This window comes from Dermacentor albipictus, chromosome 4 (assembly GCF_038994185.2).
Source record: "Dermacentor albipictus isolate Rhodes 1998 colony chromosome 4, USDA_Dalb.pri_finalv2, whole genome shotgun sequence".
NCBI classification, from domain to species: domain Eukaryota; kingdom Metazoa; phylum Arthropoda; class Arachnida; order Ixodida; family Ixodidae; genus Dermacentor; species Dermacentor albipictus.
Window position 1 is genome coordinate 53,735,860 of NC_091824.1, and position 23,069 is coordinate 53,758,928.

The 23,069-nt window shown below is 45.4% G+C and overlaps 1 protein-coding gene across 4 annotated transcripts in view; it reads right to left on the reverse strand.

Moving 5' to 3' along the window:
* LOC135909165 (uncharacterized) overlaps positions 1-23,069 on the reverse strand; it is a 465,689-nt gene that overhangs the window by 76,647 nt on the left and 365,973 nt on the right. Inside the window, exon 7 of one of the 4 annotated variants that reach the window (XR_011513886.1) lies at positions 6,472-6,534. The exons of the other annotated variants lie outside the window; for them this stretch is intronic. The gene's annotated coding sequence lies outside the window, so the exon portion shown is untranslated. Of the gene's footprint in view, positions 1-6,471; positions 6,535-23,069 lie in introns of those variants that run through there. 4 annotated transcript variants of the gene reach the window in all.

Here is a 23,069-nt window from a genome sequence, read left to right on the forward strand (position 1 = left end):
TTCCAAGCGAGACACTCTCTCCACTCGCCCCGTCTAGCCTCCGCAAGCGAAATTCCTTCTCTGCGTTCTCCCACACCAGAGCTGGAGGAGGGGCCTCGCCTTCCTTTTGTTTATCTCTTGGCCTTTTTCGCTTTTTTTGTGTTCTTGCGCGGCGCTGCGCACTTCCGCTGACGGCGTTGGGCGCCAGTTGTTGTGATTGTCTCGTTTCGCGCAGCGCATGAATTTGCGCGCAGTCCACAATGACACATGAGTAGCGGTATACTTCAGTGCTACACGAATACTGAGGCAGAACAAGCGGATTTATTTATTTATTTATTTATTTGGGTGAAACAAATACAAGGTTTGCCCGCAAGATAAGGCAAAAGGAGGGCGTAATCCTTCTGATTAAAGCATTTACCTCGCTGGAGTAGTAGAAGTAGCAGTTTACTAATAAAACAAAGTACAACTAATAAGACAGAAAACTTCAAAACTATTTACAGCAAGCTTTTAAACATATTGAAAAGTATCAACTGTTTTCCTAATAGCAAGTAACTAAATAAATACAGCACTGCAAAAAATAAGAACATTCTGCTATTAACAAAAGGTATACATTCATAATATAACATTAATAACATCACTATTGACATCCAACAAAGCCCATTAACATTCGTTAAACACTATGTGATCAGAAAATAGTATTGTATGCTTTTCCCGGAGACATACCAGTCACATCTGGTGCGATCGACGCCGACGAACTCCTGGAGCAGCCAGACAGGCTGTGCCCGCATACGTGCACTTGTCTGCTCAGCCGATCACGCGGCAAACGAGCATAACGTCTGATATAGCTATCTGAGCAGTCGCATACGCAGAAAAAAAAAAGAAATAGAGAAAGACAACAAGCAGAAAAAGAAGTATAGCGCTAGGAGATAACACCCTTCAGCGCTTGGGAAACCAAACCAAGCACTGAATTTATCAATGTAATAAATAATCAATGAGAACGCAATGTTATTTCGTTTCAAAATATAGCAATACGTGTCTCAATGGCACCATTTTTATTAACTGTTTGCGTCTTTATCATGTGAACTCCTTATTATGCTTGGTAATATTGGAGACCCTCTCTAAATGTATTGTTCGATGATGTACACTTTGGCAAGTACTTCTCCATTTTAATCAAATGTCTATGCGGAGTCAAGACTGATTATGCCGGGAGATTTCAATAAATGCGAAATATCATGCTTGCTTTGACGGTCCTCGCATCTTTCGATACTCTCTTCCGCTTAGTACTACAATCACTTGAAGGCTTCTTCTCCAGTGGCCCGCGTTGTGATCAACGATACCTCGCCGCCATTTTTATGGATGCACGTGGCTGATCTCCTGTCCTGGAATGATGCATTTAACATTTAGAAGAAACGTGTAAATTCAACAGCTGTAATTGTATTGCCACAGAGAGAGACAGTAGCGGCAGCATGAGATGAGACGGGTCAAATATTATTTACGCCCCCCCCCCCCCCCCTCACCGCGCGAACTTATGTTCCAGACAACGTCATCACCTTTGGCCTTACATAAACTTTCTACTAGTGGACTCCAAAGAATCATCAAATTGCCAACACCGGCACTTCGCGGTTTAAAGGCCTAGCTGCACTCTGTATCCTAGATCCCTCCTTTTAGAAAGTGCGAATCAAAGCACGCCTTCCTTGACAACCTTCCATCTTTCCCAACAGAGCGTGCTCTCTTTGCAAGCCAAGCGGGGGTGTTGGCGGGCATGTTATTTCAGTCGCCATTTTGCAGGAATTTTGTTATATCATTGCAACGAGCCGGAATGGTGCCTAGAGCTGCAGCAAAACAAGCGAAAAGAAAAGTAAAAAGAGAGAACCGCCGTACTGAGCCATCGCCATGCCCACTTTAGCCCGAAAATACGTGCACTCGACGGGCATTCTACCACATCCTACAGAACGCCGTGCTCGAACCAAGGGCTGAAGCCCGGCGGCGCAAAGCGCAGCACATACGGAGGTGCGCGGCCGCGCACTCAAACCGCAAACGCACAGAGCGAGTCGAGCCTCTTGCCGCACCGAAAAGAATTCATGGTTCTCCTGTGTGCGGTCGCTTACTGGGCCGGCGGTCTTACACGCAAGCCTCCTGGAGCGGCTGGCTGCTCAGTTGGGTACGGCGCTACAGCCCACTGCACGTCAATCTTCAGTCCGCCCCTCCCGCGAGCTTTTTGTGAAAAGTTTCTGAGATGTGCACGACGCACGCCTCGACGAATTTCGTTTTGGCTGAGCCATCCCTTTCATTTCGTTCCGGTTTGTCTACATCTACCTCGGCACTGAGGTGTGGAAGTCCTGCAGGGTGTCAGCACATGCTAGTTGATTCTCTCTTCCGCCACCACCGCCACTTCATTTGTTTCGTTCTATTTTAATTACTCGCGGCGAAGTTCGAGGACTATACACTCTTGACGCTCTTGGGTCAGGGAAGATCTGTGGTGCGTCAGAAGTGAGCCCTTCTTGCGGGTCGTCTTGGTTGCAAGCCGCCTCGTTGTCTGGAGTGCCCGGTTCGATCAGCCCCGCACGATGAGAGAGAGACACACCTTCACTACGTGAAGCGATCGCGAAGTCAAGCGAATGCTCTACTATCGAGGAAATTTGGAGCGTGTGTTACTTGTCCTTGCACTGCGATGCTTTGCCGTCACTGTGTTTACTTGGTTTTTGTGTTGGTCATTCGGAACGCAGCTATTGTGTGATCAGGCGTGTACGCTGGATGGCCGGAAAGACACGATGATCCTATTCGGTCATTCCAGCGACTATAGGTGGCGCGATGGTAGGTCAAAATGGCTGCTCGACAGCCATTTTGACCTACCGTCGCCCCGCCTCGCAAGACTGTGCAAGACTCGCAAGACTGTCGCAAGACTGTGCAAGACTCGCAAGACTGTCGCAAGACTGTCGCAAGACTGTGCATCTCGAGCAGCAAAGTACGTCAGGCGCTTTAGTTTCGCTGCAAATCATACTTTCTTGCTCGCTAAAGAGACGAAAAGGTATGTAAATGAAGGCCAAGCTACGTTCAACGCCGGTCACTTAATATGCTGCAGCATCAAGTCCACTAGAGACAATTTTTGCAAAGGGGAGCGCAGACGCTTTGCGGAAAAAGGAGACGTGGACAGAAAAGACGCTCACTTGCGATTAACATATGTCCAGAGACAAACCAGCAGGAGAATATTGCGCGTGCGCTGTCATCGAAAATCGTAAAAAAAAATGTTTGCATTTTATATATACATATATATAAAATTCGCCTAAAAACGGGGGCATTCATCCCTACATCAATAATGACAGCTATAGTGTAGGTCATAGCAACAACGGCACGTGCAAGTGGCCTGATAAAAGTCATTAAAAAAAACATTCGGGGAGAGTGACAAAGGAGGTGGCGTGGAAACTTCAGCCGAGATCGACTAACGTAAATTCTCCTTACTCATCAGATGCATTGACGGAGCACCAATACAAAGGTTAGCACAAGCGTGAATCTGGCCTGCCTCGACGATTTCCCTTTCGAGTCTGCCTTTGGATCTGCTTTTAATCTCGGTTTTATCGAGAAGGGGCTTACAGCCACAATGCCTGCAGTGCGCAGGAAGGTTCGCGTAGTTGCTCAGGGCCTTTAAAAATGAAGAATCTTCTCTTAGCCTGTCATTTAAAAAGCGCCCCGTCTGCCCAATGTAAACTATCCCACAGTCGACTGGCATGTTATATACCATTTCGGTAGCACAGGAGGCGAGCGGTTTCGTGTGTTTCCTTCGACAGGTCTTGTTCTTGTTGTAGCCGTTTGGAAAGGCGCACAACCGAGAAAGCTTGAGAGGAGCTGTGAAGACGAGGTCAACGCCGTGTTTCTTTCCGATTCTTTTTAGGTTGTGTGAAATCGTGTTTTCTCTGAAGATTTACTTAGTTGCAAGTGAGCGCTTTTCCTATCCAAGTCTCCAAATTCCGCAACGCTTCGGCGCTGCCCTTTGCAAGAGAGAGAGAGAGAGAGAGAAAACAAGGGTAGGAAAGACAGGGAGGTCAACCAGAACAGCATCCGGTTTGCTACCCTACACTGGGGGTGGGGGAAAGGGGAATAGAAAGAGGAAGAAAGGGAGACAGTAAGCACTGAGTACGTGAGGGAGGGACACCATACACAAGGACACTATAAACGGTCTCTTAAGCCCGTGCACTTCAAGTACTGCACTAGTGCACGAATCGCTTTTCGAGCCGGTGACGGGTGTGGCTATGGTCCGAGTATCTTTGACTCGGTGAACGGTGAACCTCGGTGAACCAACTAGCCCAACAGCTTACTATTCCATTAGACAAACCGAGGTCAGAGTCGAATTATTGTGCCTACAGACGAGTGCAGTCAAGGGCCCGCGGCACTGCGTTAACACCACAGTACGTGAAGGTACAGGCTCTGTAAAGGTCAGTATGTCGGTACTTGCCTTGAAAATGTACACGGGCATGAAGCCATATATTTGTGTTTTCGCAAACACTTAGTAAACTCAAGCGCATAGAGGTAACAGACGTTAGTTGTTTTTCAAGCACTCCTGTTTGCAACAAATTAATCCTATGCAGTCAGAAACAAACTTTAGTGCATTTCGAAATGTAAAACAAAAAATAAATGGCTGTATAATACAACAATTTACGAAACTCGTAACGTACAGGGGTGATCACGCTCGTCTGGAGCCTCGAGCAGCGTACGGGGAAGCAAATGAACTGAACTTTGGCGTAGCTGTTTGACTAAGTACGAAGGTTTTTTGCTTGAACGTGTTTCACGTTTTTCCACTTGCGTTTCGAGTTGTTTCTTCGTAACTCGGCACCTGCCTTAAAATTTGTTTCTTCCTTGCGCAGAGCTCGGCTCGATCGCTGTAGACAAGTGGGATGCCCCCTGTACGTGATTCACTGTCATGCAAATATAGTACGAGCTTGGTAACTGGTTGCGGTGCCTCAGGTCATTGCGCCTGTATTGAAGTACATCTTAAAGATGCCGTAACAGTCAACATTCGCAACGGCACGGTATGAGCGCTGCGGCAGGCTGCATATGTAATTACTATTCCATTTTTTTCCTCATCGGCGCGTCCATGCACACCTCGAGACCAAACCACCGAAGTGCGTCGCAGATTTCTATCACCGGTGGTCTGCTTCGGAGGACGGCCGCGTGGGGCGGCCTGCGCCGATGGAATGATCGAATACAGCGAACAACAAACAAGGCACACAGTTACGCCCAATAGCTCTTGCATACCTCCCATTGTTGTGTTGCCATGTAGGTTTATCACTAATATTGTTTTCTATGTACGCTATTCACTTCTGCGCATGCAACTTTCCAGAGACAATCGCATATTCTTCAGACATCGCGCGTCGTCAATGGACGAGTCCCACTCTACTTACGCTATTAACACGGCTATTAACACAGTGGTACCATACAAGAAAATATTATCCTGGAGCAAAAGGAATAATTACATTTTATATTCTCCCCGTCATGTATGCACATTTTAGTTCCTAACATTTGCTACCATGTCACCTCCGCCTTTCCCGCTACTGCATACACCTCCAAAAAGTAATACCATGGCGACACCCATAGGTTTGTAGAGGAAGTAACATGCAGCTTTGGCGCTTAGCATTGTACCCAGCATGGCATCACCATAGGTGGCATAAATGTGCACTACGAAAATCGAGCTAATCGCTCTGCTGTTCGCCCCGTGTCCTGCCTTTCAGTTCACGTATCGGCGCATTAGCCTGGAGACCACGGTAAGAACGACGACAAGGCGATTTTAAGCCCTTCCTTCATCGTTATTTGACACTAATTCTCAAAGGTACACGTAGGCCACGCATGGACGGGATTACCGTAGAAGAAAACACGATGTGCGCACCTCGTCCCTCACACTGAAAGCGCCGCTCACTCAGACGTCGCCAGCACGAAACTCGCGGCCTACCACGTACAAAGGCAGTCGCCGGCGAAAAGGAATTATTCACGCGTAAAGCTGGGACCACGAAGCACGCGTACGACGCCATAAAATATGCACGTGCGCTCTCTTACGAGGCTCGTGTCGTTCAATGGGCTAAGACGACGACGAGCATCCGCGAGTGAGACGTGCAGTGAAGAAGGAGCAACAGCTCATCAAATCGAAAAAGACCTTTTCACACATGCACTTCGCGGTGCTCTCTCGAAGGCTGATAAAAACCATGGAAAAAACGAAATAGCAATCGTGACGGCAGCGCAGTGAGATAAATTTATCAAGCATCTCCGTTCCCTCTTCTTTCCCGGGATGTGCATCACCTTGAAGACAAGCAAATAACGCACGCGTGCCTCCAGCCGAAACGTCCACCTGCTTCTTAATAATAATAATGATAAAATAATAATAATAATAATAATAATAATAATAATAATAATAATAATAATAATAATAATAATAATAATAATAATAATAATAATAATCTTTATTACAAATTATCATTCAGTAAAGACATATATTTCCTAGGTCTGCTGGAGCCTTCCATGAGCTTGCATGGCCGGAACCTGCTGCCAACTTATTACGAAGTTGTTACACTAAAAAGAAAAACAGAAATAATACATAAGTTTTTCAGGTCAACACGCCATGTTTACATGGCATGTTTACGTGAGAAACAATCTTCAGATGTAACACGCAGCACATAACAATATTCTATATGAATTAATATGGAATACGATATAAACAAAGTTGCATACTGTCGAGAAGAAAGAAAACGTGAAAATAGTGGGAATAGCATAGTCTTGTATTGATTTTGGCAAAGATCACAGTAGAGCTTTGCACCGGCAATTCTTTCAGGCCCGGGCCAGGCCCCAACTCGAAGCCGCCATACGTTAGCCAGCCCGAACACGGCCCGGTAATTGCAAATCTAGCAATTTCCCTGCCTGGCTCGGTTCGGTGCGACCCATTAAGCTTCATTATATTAATAGCGGTATTCAAAGGCAGTCTTGTAAATTTATATAAGAAGACTTGGATTTGTCTACTTTGGTTGCATCACATGCGGCGTTAAGCCCAGTGTTTGCGCAGCGTAGGTAACGTAGCTTCTTAGCCCTATAAGATTGGTATATGACACGATTGTTTGTTCACTCAAATTTACAGGAAACCCGCTCAGTACTAGAAAAAAATATACAAGGCTGTGAACACGCCAGTTGTGCCACTTCACGTGTGAAAATACCATTCAAGAAAAAAATGCACTGAGAGAAGAAAATTCTCTGCGCTGTTTCGTTTCATCTGCTTTTCTCTGAGGTTGCGAAATTTTGCAGAACCCACGGACGCGTGAAGCAGTTATCTAAAAACAATGTACACTTCAAACTCTAAATTCATTTGTTGAACTAATCACGTGATAAACTACGGCCTAATATTCTACTCGCTCGAATAGGAAAGAACACTAATGGAAACGAGTCGCGAGTGGCAGTATGCCTTTGCACACAAACAATAATTTCAAGAATACAACAGAATTTATTTTCTACCACATCACTTCCATACACTAAGAAGCTGCTTGAAATGTATTTATTTTGGTTTTTCGAATAGTGTGATGATGGATAAAACAGTACAAAGCGGTACATCAATGACTCCTGCCAAAAATGTGCGCATTTTTTTGCTACAAGAAAATATTGTAAACTACTCTGCTTCTGGGCATGTCTTCTGCTGATGAAAAACGTAGCCATCTTTACTGAGACTTCTTTTGTTTATTCATCTTGTGGCTGCTATAGAAAGTATACTTTGGGCAACAGAAGACGGCTCTAGAGATTTATGTTGCAGCAAGTCTTCCAACAGTCAAACGTTTTCCAATCTCTTCATCACCATTGCAATGTAAATCTATTTCTAACTGCGATCTCAGTCTGTGATAAGATGCCACTCTTGACATTTGTCCTTAGCTGCAACTCCCTATCTCACTATTGCGCTTCCCCTTTTAATGCGAAAGCATTCTTTGACGAGCTTCGCAGCTTTTTCACGCGAAAAGAGTAATGCCTTGTATCTGCACAAAAATACGTAACTCGCAAAGTTAAGACATTTAATCCTTATGATAGTGTAAATGTACACGATTGGAAGCTTTTAAGCGACAAGAAACAATTTAAACCCCCCAAAATAAAAAGAGAATACCCAGAGACATAAGGCTCCTTAGAAAATGTATGGGGAAGCTCATAGTAGGGGTGGGTCAACTTGAAATTTGGGGTGAGTCAACTTGAAGTTCGGATATGTGTCAATTTGAAACTTTGAGGCGCGCCTACCTAAATTTAGGTGTGAGCCAACATGAAATTTGTGGGTGGCCCATCTTAAATTTGCAGTTGGGCAAACTTGAATTGCGGTGTAGGCCAATGTGGTGTCGACCAATTGTGGTGTCAGGGTGGGCCAACCTGAAATTTGGACATGGGCCAAAAATAAATTTGCGTGTAGGCCAACTTGAAATTCGAAAGAGGGCCTAGTCAAGTTTGGGGATGTGCCAAGTTTAAATCTGGGGGTGGACGAACTGTAAATAGGGGGTGGGCCAACTTGAAATATTAAGGTGGCCCAACTTATATTTGCGAGTGCGCCAACATAAATTTGAGGGTGGGCAAACTGTAAATTCGGACGTCGGCCAACTGAAATTTGGGGGTAGGCTAACTTTAAATCAGGGGCAGGGCCAACCTAAATTTAGGGATTTAGAAATCTTGTATATACGAGAAAACAAAATTCTGTCACGCGGAAACTCAAACCGAAATTCAATTTATAGCGTTTCTACCATTCATAGAATGGGGCAGTCGGTTCCTTGCAGCACCATACAGATAGCCCTCGCCTATCGGCCACGACCCTGCTAGAAAGTTCGCCTTGGTGCGTAACGTTCGCTGCTAGCGTTTCCCGGTAAGCATTATGGTTACATAAGCTGCAGTTGATGGGAGGCGCAAGAAGCAGCCAGGGATGGCATTGCGTTCGACTATTAAAGGACAAACTTAAGCGTGCTCCTAATTCTTGTCTTGAAAGTACTGAGCATGTCTTGAAAGTACTCAGCCTGTGCCGGTATCAGCAAGATTGTTTTTTTTTTTTGAGCGCCACTCGAGGTAGCTTCAGTAAAGTCGAAATGCCAGATTGCGTGAAACTTTCCAAAGCCCATGTGTAAGCGTACAGCGTAAGCGCAAGCGCCCCTATAGATTATCGTGGAATGCATGTATAACGTCCTTCTCACGCAACACTCTATTATCCAGAGCTTTACGGTGCCATCCGTTTGTTGCACCACATTTCCGCGTGGGAAATAGTAGGCCGTTATTTTCAGCAGGGTAGAAATTGCGAAGACCAATGAATACCTTTTCTCCAGTGCATATACGTCGCTGTCTAGAAATTTGACTCTCTGGTCTTGCCGCTGCATCTGCATGATGCTGCATCGCGGACATCGTACTGCGAGTGCGAGGCACCAATGAACACGCCACTATAACGGCGGAAAAAGTGCCGCTGCACTGCGGGACCTTGCGCCCAGGTATCCCTAGCAGCGATGGCAGACGTAACGTTAGGTAGACTCCGTTCAATTGATCTACACGTGCATCTGGTGTTCGTCATGCAAGCCATGTTTTTGTTGGCAATACGCATGCATGTGCAGGATATTTTTGCGCCAAATAGAAAGACGCGACAGCCTATACGACTTCTCGCAAAGAATATATGGTTCAATTTCCCAGAGAAAGCTCTTTGTACACGCCATAGTGTCTTTACCATGCACGGACTAGCGCCACCATTTCACGCAGTACATTAAAGCATGGATAAAGAAACCTTGCCTCGTGGAACATAAAGCGAATAGAGAAGAAAGGTGAACAAACACGACATTCAAGCGAGCATTCGAGATGACGTCATTCTTGACAGAGATTTCCGCAGGAAACTTGTTGTAGACGGGGAAAAAAATTATGAAGGAATTACCCACGATGATTTAAAATCTAAGCGAATAGCCCAAACAAACAAAGAAACAAAGAAACAAACAAACAAAGAAACAAACGAACGAACAAACAAACGAACGAACAAACGAACGAACGAACGAGCGAACGAACGAACGAACGAACGAATGAACGACCGACCGACTGACCGACCGACCGACCGACCGACCGACCGACCGACCGAACGAACGAACGAACGAACGAGCGAACGAACGAACGAACGAACAAACGAACGAACGAGCGAACGAACGAACGAACGAACAAATGAATGAATGAATGAATGCTTTCTTTGCCAAGTCCGACCACCGGCTATCGATCATCCCAGACTTCAGACCTGCCACGGAAACGGCCAAAAGAGCCCAAGAAAGCTATTCCCTTGAAAACGATGGTAAACATTAAAGGATAAACGTCTACCGTTTCTATGAATTAGCAGAGCTTTAGGGAAAGTAATTTGAAACAATGTCGTTTTCCTGGCTTGGTGACTTATTATGAAACGCCAAGAAAGAAAGATACCACGGACAGCACAGGGGAATTTACATTTGCTTATTAATTGAATTAAAGAAATGGTAAATTAATGCGACTTAATGTGGATGAAAAAACAACTAGCCGCAGATGGGGCGCGAACCCATGTCTTCGCATTGCGCGTGCGATGCTCTTACCAATGAGGAATCGCGGCGCCGTTTGCCCATCCATTTTCCGGGGTATTTATGTGTTTCTACTAGAACTAAACCCGGGAGGGCTCGCTACCGTCCCACCTCACGGCCTTGACGGCGGATGTTGAATACCTTTTTTTTTTGTCGCAGGCGCCACGTGTACGTGATCTTTTAGGGTGAAGACAACTTGTTAATACACCCGCACATGCTACCTGGAGGCATCAGTGCTACCGGATCCAAGGCCTGGTCATGCAGTGAACGAGAAGACAGGCAGCTGAGGGGCCCCTATTTTTATTAAACATAACATCAGAAGCGAACAAGGACACCAAGGAATACACAGGGAAAATTACATGTACTTATTTAATGTATTAAAAATGATAAATTAAGGGAAATGAAAAGGGATGAAAAAAAAATTACCGACGATTACGTTACTTCCTAATGCGAAATTTGAGCGCAGCAAATAAGCTGTTTCACCTTTTCGATAGATTGAGGCAAAGAAATCGAGCAACACATGTATGCGCTATCGCAGAATTTTTTTTTATTTTTCACACGTATTCCTTTAACAAAGACTCCACTAACAGTTCTTGACAGTCATGAAGGAAGCTTTGTGGTCGGAGAAATAGACTGATATATGTTCGACTTGGTACACCAATGCTTGATTCTCAAAGACGAGATCTATACAAGTGCCTCGCGAGGTTGTCACAGCCGTGGGACGCGTTACGAGCGAGAGGAACGGGATGTTCTCCCGCATAAGTGTTAGGAAATTGCTGTTTGTCTTTATGTCAACATTAAAGTCCCCCACTACTAACATCGGTGTGGATCGATGGACGGTTAATGCGAGTTGCAGGAAGTGCACGACGTCTTTCGTGAGTGCGGTAGCGGACTCACGAAAGCGGTATCAGTCGGTCGCTGCTAGCGCTGGGGGGATGAAAGGGGGGCGGAGCTGGTTATGAGGCCGACGATAACGCCGACGACGACGCGAAACCCAGGAACGGACGCCAAAGAGCCATTTGTGTATCCAGCCCTCCTCCACAGTCACTCCTCCTCCCTTCCATCATCCTCCCTCGCCCGGAGAGCCGACAGCGCGCATGCGCGGCGGCGGAGCAGCAGATTCGTCGGCGAGCTGGTTACGAGGCCGACAACGCCGACGACGACGACGACGCGAAACCCAGGAACGGACGCCAAAGAGCCATTTGTGTAGCCAGCCCTCCTCCACAGTCACTCCTCCTCCCTTCAATCATCCTCCCTCGCCCGGAGAGCCGACAGCGCGCATGCGCGGCGGCGGAGCAGCAGATTCGTCGGCGAGCTGGTTACGAGGCCGACGACAACGCCGACGACGACGACGACGACGACAACGCCGACGACGACGACGACGCGAAACCCAGGAACGGACGCCAAAGAGCTGCGCTCTAAAAAGCTTTCCGCAGGTGAGGCACCAACCCACGTATTCACATTACGCGCGCGCTGTTCTTACTTAATTTTGCAGAGTTCATAGCTCTCATAGATAACATTTGATTTAGTAGAGATACAAGCCGTCATAGAAGTATTACGTAATCGAAGACTACAGGTAGCTTACGTAAATATCTTGGAAAATATCTACAGAGATTCCACAGCTACCTTAATTCTACACCGGCAAAGTAGGAAGATACCTACAAAGAAAGAAGTCAGACAAGGAGACACAATCTCTCAAATGCTATTCACTGCGTACTTGGAAGAAGTATTCAAGATATTAAACTGGGAAGGCTTAGGAGTGAAGATCAACACCGAATATCTCAGCACCCATCGATTTGCAGATGACATTGTCCTATTCAGCAACACTGGGGACGAGTTAAGACAACTGAGTGAGGACCTTAACAGAGAAAGACTAAGAGTGTGGTTGAAATTAATATGCAGAAGACAAAGATGATGGTCGGTAGCCTGGCAAGGAAACAAGATTACTGGATCCCCAGTAAGCCTCTAGAGTCTGTGAAGGAGTACGTTTATCTGGGTCAATTACTCACAGGGAACCCTGATCATCAGAAGGAAATTTTCATAAGAATCAAAATGGGTTAGAGTGCATACGGCAGGCATTTCCAGGTGCTGACTGGCAGCTTACCACTATCATTAAAAAGACAGGTAGACAATCAATGCATTCTAAAGGTGCTAAGATATGAGGCACGAAATTAGAGGTTTACAAAAAACCTCGAAAACAAATTAAGGACCGCGCAAAGAGCGATGCAATGAAAAATGTTAGGCGAAATGTTAAAAGACAGGAAAAAAGCGTTGGGGATCAGAGAGCAAACGAGGACAGCCGACATTCTAATTGACATTAAAGGGGGAAAATGGAGCTGGGCAGGCATGTAATGCGTAGGATTGATAACCGGTGGACCATTAGAATCACAGATCTGGTGCCAAGGCAAGGGTAGCGCAGTCGAAGACGGCAGAAAAGTAGGTAGGGTGATGAAATTAGGAAATTCGCAGAATCGGTTGGCAAAGGACAGGGGTAATTGGAGATCGCAGTAAGAGGCCTTCGTCCTGCAGTGGACAAAAACAAAATGAGCTGATGAATGCTCTCCAATTTCTTATCCACATCCCCGCCCCACAAATATGTGAAAGGCAGACAAGAAACATAAGTTGATTGAGTGCCACAGAAACGCCAATAGAGATAACTATAAATTACCTCCATAGCCTGCACGGGCTGCGGTCATAGCCAGCCGCAGCGAAATAGCAAAACAATAACAAAGGGAAAGGGTTCCCGTTGCTGGTTGCTGGGGAATTAGCGTGGCAGGTGAATTAACGAGTGTGTTAGGCTTTCGCGAGGCTCGATAAGCATGCGAGTGGGGCTTAATCACTGAGCAACAAGCAGCCGAGAGGACCACCCCTAATTGGACGCGGAAGGCGAAGACTACGCAGTTGACCATCACGAGGAAGAGAAGAAAAACGAACAGAAAAGCGGTCTGATCCTGCAGATTGCCTAAGTTCGAGAAGAGAAACACGGCAGCCGAGCGTTTGCAGATTAATGCCAGGTCGTGACCGCATTTACGTCAATTTCGTGCACGTCCTTCTCACCGACACCTGAAGGTACGACGCACCACAATGTGTCAGCCAGTCCTTCTTGCTTTTTTCAAAGAAAACCAGCAGTTTTTTTTTTTCAACGCATTTTTCATATTACGGCTTTGCTGAAGCCGCCAGAACGCAGCTGCTAGGTACAAGGCTCATAACAGCTGCATCTTGGTACAAATGACGCATTATGATGCCCTTTGTAATTCTTCCTTTGTGAAAGATCAACCTACGTGCTGCGAGTTATCTTGCCGAAATAGAAGTCACACATTCCAAGGTGTTTATGGCAAGGGTCGAATATGTTTGTTTAAAAGCTAACCACGCTTTTTTGCATATAGTGTTGTTAAAAAGGGCGACAGAAAAGACATTGCAATGGCAAACACCCTCTTTTGCAGGCAACAAGATTATTGCGCCCATAAAACTTGTTTTTGTTTTAGTGTGTATCCAATGTATTGCACAAATACCCCCAGCGGGGTCTCAGGAGGTACATACTCAGGGAAATATACTCTCGTGGGGAGTTTGGATATCGAAGCACCCTTCTTGCCCACTACCCCCCCCCCCCCCCCCCCATTGCAGCATCACTTTCACTGAAAATTTCGAAAATGGGTGCATTCGTTACCAGAACACCTTTAGTACACCCGTTCGTTAATCTGAGGGTGCTAAAAGGCTGTTTTGTGCGCAACATGCATCTTGCGGAATTTGAAGGTGCTCGATTGCTTGAACACTTCAAGCAAGCAAAAATACATAAGCGCCTATTTTCCAGTGGCTTGCGCCGAGTCATCGTTCGAGTACCTCAAGTGGCCATAGTAGGCTATAGGCTATACTTCATGTACATGGTATCCCTGGTGATGAAGTGGAAATGCATACCTTTTTCTTTTGTTTCATACAATGCCTTTTGCTTTTTTACCACTTGCTTTGTTTAAGTTGTTTAAGCTTGGTGTTGTTTTATAAATCAGCTGCAAATCATCCGCGAATCATAGCCTGTGAGCCCATCGTAGTTCTTCAGGTGCATTTGTTTGTGGTACAGCATCGGGGCCACACCAATATTATGCGTGGTAGGTCGTGCAATCTTTCGTGCAGTATTGGTTGGAATAAACATTCGTAGTTGCACGCGGAGCAACGTTCTGCACATTTTGTTTCTCTAAACGTCTGGGAAAATACTTCAGGATTACTACGGTGGCCATCCGAAAGAGTAGGGCAATGATAGAATACAAGAAATATTGTTGTAAACAAAGAACGTAGTCTGCATTTCTGCAAAAGAAAAATTGAGAGAAAACGTGGAATTCCAAAAAACGCCTCTGAAATGAGTGTATTAGTTCCCCTAAACACCATTTACCGTGAATGTAACGGTGATGAGTTATAGGCACGAGAAAACACCATAAACGTTCAGTTCCTTTCCTTTTTTGTTTTTAGTGTGTACCGACAACAGATCGTGCCACACCAGAACACCGCCACCTGGATAATCCCGGCAGCGAAGTGGTAAATTCAACCTCTCTTGTGTGCATCATTCTATATATCAAGGCAGCTAAGTGTCGCTTTATTTTTACGAAACAAGGAATCCTGGGGTAGTGAGCATACGCAGATCCAATACACATCAGCAGCGAGAACATGCGTTCCATTTCGTTCCGCCAAACACACGCATATCTCGTACGACAACGTTATTTCGTTTGCACTAGCAAGGTTAAAAGCGGATGTGCAAGTATTTGTGGTCTAGTATCTTTCTTCTTGGGTACTAGGCGCGAACACGCACAGAAACAAGGAAGGAGATGGGGCAGAGCGCCAATTACAACTGTTTAATCGAAGACATACCACACACTTATATAGCCTTCTTAGACGCAAGGAACACAATCAGCTCAAGATTGATATGGAAGCGAACTGGTTAAATATAGACGGTTGTATAAGTGTGTGGTGTGCCTCCGATTAAAGCGGTCGTAAGTGGCGCCCTGTCCCGTCTCCTTCCTTGCTTCTGTGTGTGTTCACGCCTAGTACCCAAGAGGAATTGTGACCAACTCGCCCAACAAGACGTCCTTTTAAGCTAAATTTTATAGCATCTTTCATGTGCAGTTATAGAAAAAAGTGTCTGGGCCCCTACCTTAACCGCAGTTTAAATGATGCATTATGGCAGGAACAAACGTCTATCCGTATTAAGAAGAAAAAAATTGCGCGCTGCGTTCTGTGCAAGTAAACGATTTGTGTTAGTTTTCAAGATCAAACACTTGGTGCTATATGTTTATAGTTTTCTCTATTTATTGAATTAAATAATTACTGAATGTAGAACAATAATTGAATTTGTATGTGAATTATGTAGCATTTCTGCACGTTGTGTTATTAAAGGAAACAAATAGTAATGCAGACCAGCCAAGTTTACTCTAACTACTGGGGCTTAATCCCTTTTTCGTATTGTAGCAGGTAAATTCCGCTTGACTGCCAACAATTGAGTACGAGTTACGGAACATCGTAAATTCACACCGCTTTCAGCCAAACGATAACTGCATATGATGAATCATTGCCAGCTTGTTTCACTCCGGCTGCGAGACCTTCGATCCCTCCATGGTGCTTCGCTCAGCCGAAAATCAACCTCGCAATACCTGGTATCTCGAAAAAAGCTGATCTGTCATCACCAGCCCTTAGACAGCTCACGCTACTATATTTGTACGAGAACTACCGTGACTCTACTCATATTTACACTGATGGATCTGTCCTTCCAAGCAGCTCCGCGGCGGCAATCGTCATACCAGCGCAAGCTACAACAATCAAATTTAAGACGACCCACGCGACAACATCGACAGCAGCAGAGCTCGCAGCGCTATTTACTGCTCTTCATCACATTGGTGATGAACCGCCACACAAATGGACTATATTCTGTGACTCGAAGGCGGCACTGCAGTCTCTACTGTCACCTCTACGACGCGGACCATATGAACAACTAATATTCCATATTACAGAGACATTACACCATATCAGTGATGCAGGCCACGACATAACCTTTCAGTGGCTTCCAAGTCACTGCGGGATTGTCGGCAATGAACGGGCGGATCACGCTGCCCGCTCAGCCCATACTGAGGAGCGCCACGTCCCCATTCCTCTTTCTAGAACTGACGCTGCACGGAAGCTCCACCTACTTGCTCGGCAGTGCACCGCGTCGCAATGGAATGAGCCACATTTAAGAAATCCGCGACTGCACTCACTTGATCCAACATTAAGTCTTCGAGCGCCATCACAGCTTCGCCGTAGAGACGCCACGCTTTTATATCGACTTTGGTTGGGCGTTGCCTTTACTAAAGCCTATGCCTTCCGCATAGGGATGACCGACACCCCAACCTGTGACCACTGCGGCCATGAAGAATCAATTGGCCATATTTTGTGCACCTGCCCGGAGTACAGTCCACAGAGGGCATGCCTCAGCCAGGAACTAGACCAATTGGACGACCAACCGCTATCTGAAAAAAGAATTCTGCAACATCGAAAGGACCTACCGTCACAGAAGAAGGCCGTGCAAGCGCTTTTGCGCTTCTTGCGATCTACCGGCCTTTGTGAACGACTTTAACTGGAACGCCTTTTGTGTGTATGTCTCCATGTGTGCGCGTTCGTTTTTGTTTTTTTTTTCTCTCTGTCATCTTTCTAACCCCTATCCCCCATCCCCAGTGTAGGGTAGCAAACCGGAGACTCATATCTGGTTAACCTCCCTGCCTTTCCTCTTCATTCTCTCTCTCTCTCTCTCTCTCTCACACCGCTAAACTTGCCTCCTGGCTACATCAACGTATGAATAATAATTTATTAGGAAATTATTCTAAACTTAGAAATCTACTTCTGCAGATCTATAATGGCTGTTTAGAAAAAGGCAACATACCTCAGGGGTTAAAAGTATCCCTAATTCGGCCAACATGTAAGCCTGGTAAAAAGTCGGACAAGAACTACCGCCCGAAAGAAATATTTCCATCTCTCAGTATTATAATCAAGAAGATTGTTCACAAGAAGGTGGTGTCTTTTTGTGAGAACTTGACGATATTAAATGTAATCAGTATGGCTTCCGGTGGTATCTTGGAACCGCTGACTTCCTAGAGGATTGCTGTGACGTGATTGATAAGCGTATGGATAAAAATCAAGTAGCGCGTGGCCTATCTACAGGAGTGAAAAAAAAGCTTTTGATGCTATTGGCCATGCTATTATGCTACAAAAATTACAAACTGTTTGGTTTAGAGGATTGTATCAACTGTTTTTTTTTTCAGGTATATTAATGGTCGCATTTAAACTGTCAAGATAAAGGACCAATTCGGTGACTTCAAGCGCGTTAATTATAGTGTTCCGCGAGGTTCCGTATTGGCCCAATTTTTTTTAATATCCATGCGAACAACTTGGCTGATCTGAAGTTAAATGCAAGGCTTTTCAGAATGCCGACGATACAGCGTAGAATCGCACTGTCAAGCTTTGGCCTTATTACAGGCAGTCGCCGAGGCGCTTTTTGATTGTCTATTGGATAAAGAAATGTGTGTAAATAAAGCAAAACCCACGCTAGTGTGTTTCAGAAATCCCCACATGTGAGCTGACTTCAGGGTGCCAGGGTGCCCTGTCAGTGTGGCAGGGTGCCAGGGATGTACAGGGTGCCAGTGCTCATCGACAGCCTTTTATCCCACTGTTAGATATTTGGGAATGTATACTTTGATGAGAAAATTTCTTTGTCTCATCATGTAGAACACAAAGATAAGCATCTTAGACTGCTTTCTGTCCCATTATATCAAATTAAGCACAACAGTTTCGCTCAGCTGCTGAAATCCGTACTCAAAGAGATGTACAAATCTACCTTGTTGTACCGCATTACCGTGTATCGATTTTGCTCTTAGTCACGAGATCAGCAAATTGATAAAGTTTTACATAGGCTGTCGGCTAACATATCCTGTGGCACAAACTCTGCCGACTTGGACACCATTTCCAAAATGACCGCCGCTGAAGTTACTTCCTTGCATAATTTATTTATACTCATAGTGATCATAAGAATGTATTTCTGCTGTAAATTCGAACATTACCAAAGCACACCGCGAACTTTAGGGAGGTTACGTAATTCCTGAAATATATGCACATTATGGAAAAATATGCCGGGATGTTTATGCCCTCTTTTTACTTTAAGTAGTTGAACGAGGAAATGTATTTTCATTCAAACATACAATTGAAATCCGCTCTGAAATCTTGGCTGCCTATTAGCGCATAATACTTGTGCTCTACCTGTTTATATAATGAGGCTTTATGGATGCTATTGTTTCTTGCGTGTTCTTTTTATTTTATTGAGGTTAGTTTTGATTATGTCTCACATTGACCTTTATCTTAATTGAGTCACGCATGTGCAGGTATTATTACAGTACCATACTATTTTTTTATTCGTTTGTAGTGTGTTTTTCTCTCTCTTTCTTAAGTTGTGTATGTGCTGAGCAGGCATGGTATCGACGAGGGTGCTCGACCCAGAAGCAATTTACGCTTCCAGGGATGCGAGTACTACTTTTCCAGAACCTTGTCAAAGTACAAGGCCGACAACATGAGGCTCCGCAAGTAAGGCATTCTCAAAATTCCCGAAGACAAAGAACCCGAACATGACCGAGAGGATTGCATTGCAGACAATTTGGTCCCGGGTAAAGCCGACGCTTTACCAACTCTTTCGTGGCCACATTAAGCATCAGGGCATGGAAGTTAATAGAAGGAGGTGGTCGGAGGAGATGCGAAACTTTGCCCTTTGTCTGTATTTGCGCAGCCCCAGACCTTTCTGCCACATGTCTAACTTCCTTGCTTTGCCAACTCCCAGATGACTTTGAAAGTGATGGTTCTCAAAAGTGCCAATGGGACCCGGAATTATACCTGGGGTTAATGATGCTCTGAAGGACACCACAAAACAGTGGCCTAAGATAATCGCGATTGCCTTATAATGTTCGCTAAGTTTTCGCTACTAGCAAACTTGTACTGCTACAGTAGAAACGATGTGGTCATTGGCCTTTCTGGCAACGGTATGGCCAGAACTGTGCAGTTGGCAAAAACAGCATTTGTGGTCCTCCTCTCCGGAATCTCAAAGCCCTGGGCGCAGCCCTTGATTTTTGCAGTAACCCGAACCAAGCTGTGTGCAGAAAACATAGAGGACCTCCTTCAGCCATGATTACACAGCTTATGAAAAATTGGCTGCTTGACAACGTTGTTGTCTGCGATCAGGAGAACGGCAACATTCAGTTATTTGAACAGCTCAATTTGCCACCAGAAAGAGTTTTTTTTGAAGTAGACGGGGAGAAGGTATACTTCTTTCACACGCTGCGCCTAACAAAATGTAGCAGGAATAATCTTCGCACACCTGATAATTAGGCAGCACATTGGCACATATATGGTAGACTGGCCGTACATAATTAAATCGTACAACAGTGGCCGTGAGATCACTTCAAAATGGGCAACTAAGTTATAGAAAAACCGTGTCTACAGGTTCCCTTTTAACATTATGAAGGTGACGTTGGCAACTGAAGCTATGAGTGGAACTCTTTCGGCTATTGTCAGTCACGATTGCTTACGCGGTGACCTGGATGGGGCTGCCAAACCTAAAGCCAATTTTCTTGAAAAAAAAATGGCTGTGGCTTAGCTAAGGTTAAGCCCAGGATGCGAAGCATACTAGCCTTTATTTTAGTTGTTGAACCACTGTTTAGCCTGGTGAACTGCTGTTGCTTGGCTATATTTGGTTCGGCTAGACGAAAAAACAACTCATGCGTTACTCTGCTTCGCCTTCAAGAGTGGAACGCTACAGCGTTCCCGTCGACCCGCCAATGGGTGTAAGACAATGGGCTACGGCGCAGCGACTACGCGCCCCGCATTGGACGCGGTGAGCGTCGAGAAACGCAGCGTTCGGCGCGGCAACGAAATGTGCGCCTGAGCAAGCGACGCACGCCTGAGCCTTAGAAACAGCTCGTTTCTAAGGCAACACCGCATTCACTAGAGGCGCTTTTGTACCACTTTGAAGCATCGTACTCGTGGCTCAGTGGTAGCGTCTCCGTCTCACACTCCGGAGACCCTGGTTCGATTCCCACCCAGCCCATCTTGCAAGAGTTGAGCCAAAGCCACCTAGAAAATCAGTCTCTGTAGCACGCCACAACCTTCGCTTCTCATTCCAACGAGCAGCTATGTCTCCAGGAGGCATCTCACCTCGTGAGTGTCTAGCAGAGGCAAGCGCAGCTGCTTATATACCGCCGCGACGCCGCGAGCGACGGCGCTAGTTGGAGCCCCGTTTCTCCTCTGTGGTGACGTCACGGTGTCACGTGGTATTGAAGGCGACACCGCCGCGCCTGAGGAGCTGGGTTGAGCTCTCGTAATATGCTTCGCATAAAAATTGATAATCTATTTGACTGCCTCAACAGTAAAGCATAATCTGGTACTACTCCTAATGAAACACAAATCAGGAATTAAAGCCAATTTATAAAAGTTACATTTTTTACAGCACTCACGAAAGTGGATTTCAAGCCGGAAGTTTGACGTCCCCAGACAGCCCCAGACAATTCGTCGCTGGCTTGTCACCGGTAAGTTAGCCATATTGCTGCAAAAAGAACCCTCTGAAAATCTTTGTTTCGCTTGTCTCCTGAATCGCGAATCTCAGCAAGACCCTCTTGACAATTTGTTTAGTTCCATGACTCAAACGCACGGTTGTTGTGACCACTCTAATGTGCCACAATTTATCGCTGCATTCGAGCACCATTCTTTTGGGAAACTAGTTAATCTGACGTCCCGTAGTATCTGAAACGTTCAAAGCTCGTATGTGCTGCCCTCCGCGGCAAGCGCTATTTCCAAGACAGAGCCAGTTTTGCATGTTTCCAAATTTCTAATTTGTTGCAGGACGTAATCTGAAGGCCTACCGGAAATTATCGAATGGTATGCTGTGAACTGCTTCACCACGAATCTCGTGCAGCAATTTCTCAGGGCAGACTTTGATCTTCGTGACTCTTCAAGAGCGCAATTGAGGTTTCCACAATATACCATCAGATTTTAGCCTTGCTTCAGGCTCATGTTCAATCAGGTGGGCTTTTCTGGACAATTGATTGCGCCTTCTACAGCATTTCTTTTGCCGCTTTGATGGACATAGAAAATCAGTTTTTAGGACTATGTGGGTGTTCTTTTGTACTTCAAGGCCGTTGCAGCTCAGCTAAAGTGTGTGGCTGCTCTTAAGCTGCGCGAGGTACTGTGCTGCAGCAAATGTCACAGCAACCTAGTGCTAAGGTTCTGGCGCGCATGTCTTACACTCTAAGTATGCGACGAGAATAGAAGCCTTAAGGCATGGTGAGAAAGAATATGTCCGGTTAAATGTGAACTAGGGAAACTCACGGGAAACGCGTGGCTATCGTAGTGCTTCAGTTACCCATAATCACCATCGCCATCTTGTAAAGCGGCCACCGTTTCGGAGCTGAGCCAAAGCAAAATCAAATCGTGCTGAACTTATGTGACAAAGTAATGAAAGTCCGTTGGTAGGCTGTATCTAATCGTAATGAGTATTCTGCGATCATTGAAATACGACCACATTTTTTCCACAAACCAGATAAAATAAACAAGATGTTTCAGCTGTGACCACAGATAAAAGCGAAAAATGTAGGTTAGGTAGCTTTAGAGGGCATCAAACTTATTTGTGGCATTTTACTCCAAAAAATGTTTTCGCTGTCCATCAGGTCATATATCGCGACCACTCAGTCTTGCAAGACGGGCTTTTCTTGAAGTTTCTGATGGTAACCACTGACCATGCAAGATGCGCACAGAGAGTCGTAATGGGTTCGGTGGTGCCACACAACGGAAGCTTGTTGCATTATGTCACCATGTCGAGTTTCGAGAAACTTTCTGGTGTGGCATAGGACGGTATCCATCTGATATTTGTTGTGTACCAGATATCCGTGCACCGTCTTAATGTGTTGTTATTTTTAAAAAAACTAAAGTATGGGGTTTTACGTACCAAAGCCACTTTCTGATTATGAGGCACGCCGTAATGGAGGACTCCGGAAATTGCGACAACCTGGGGTTCTTTAACGTGCACCTAAATCTAAGCACACGGGTGTTTTCGCATTTCGCCCCCATCGAAGTGCGACCGCCGGGGCCGGGATTCGATCCCGCAACCTCGTGCTCAGTAGCCCAACACCATAGCCACTGAGCAACCATGGCGGGTAGTTTTTTTTTTTTAACTGCTACGAACGTAACTTGGAGAAACGCAAGCTACGAACGTGGAAAACCTTGTCTATCTAATAACAAAAAAAAAGAAGAAGAAACGGTCCCATACGATCGAACAGTGCCCATTGCAACAGGAAGTTAAAACGGCACAGTAGCCCCTCATTTATGTCTAGGAGTGCGTCTGAGTATCCTCATACGCCAGTTTTCAGTCATATTGCGTTTGCGCTAAGTTTTGTACATTGTTTCTGTGGCTGTCAAATCCGCCAACAAAGTGTAACCATGAAAAAAATGCAATAAAATTAAATTATGGGTTTTTACGTGCCAAAA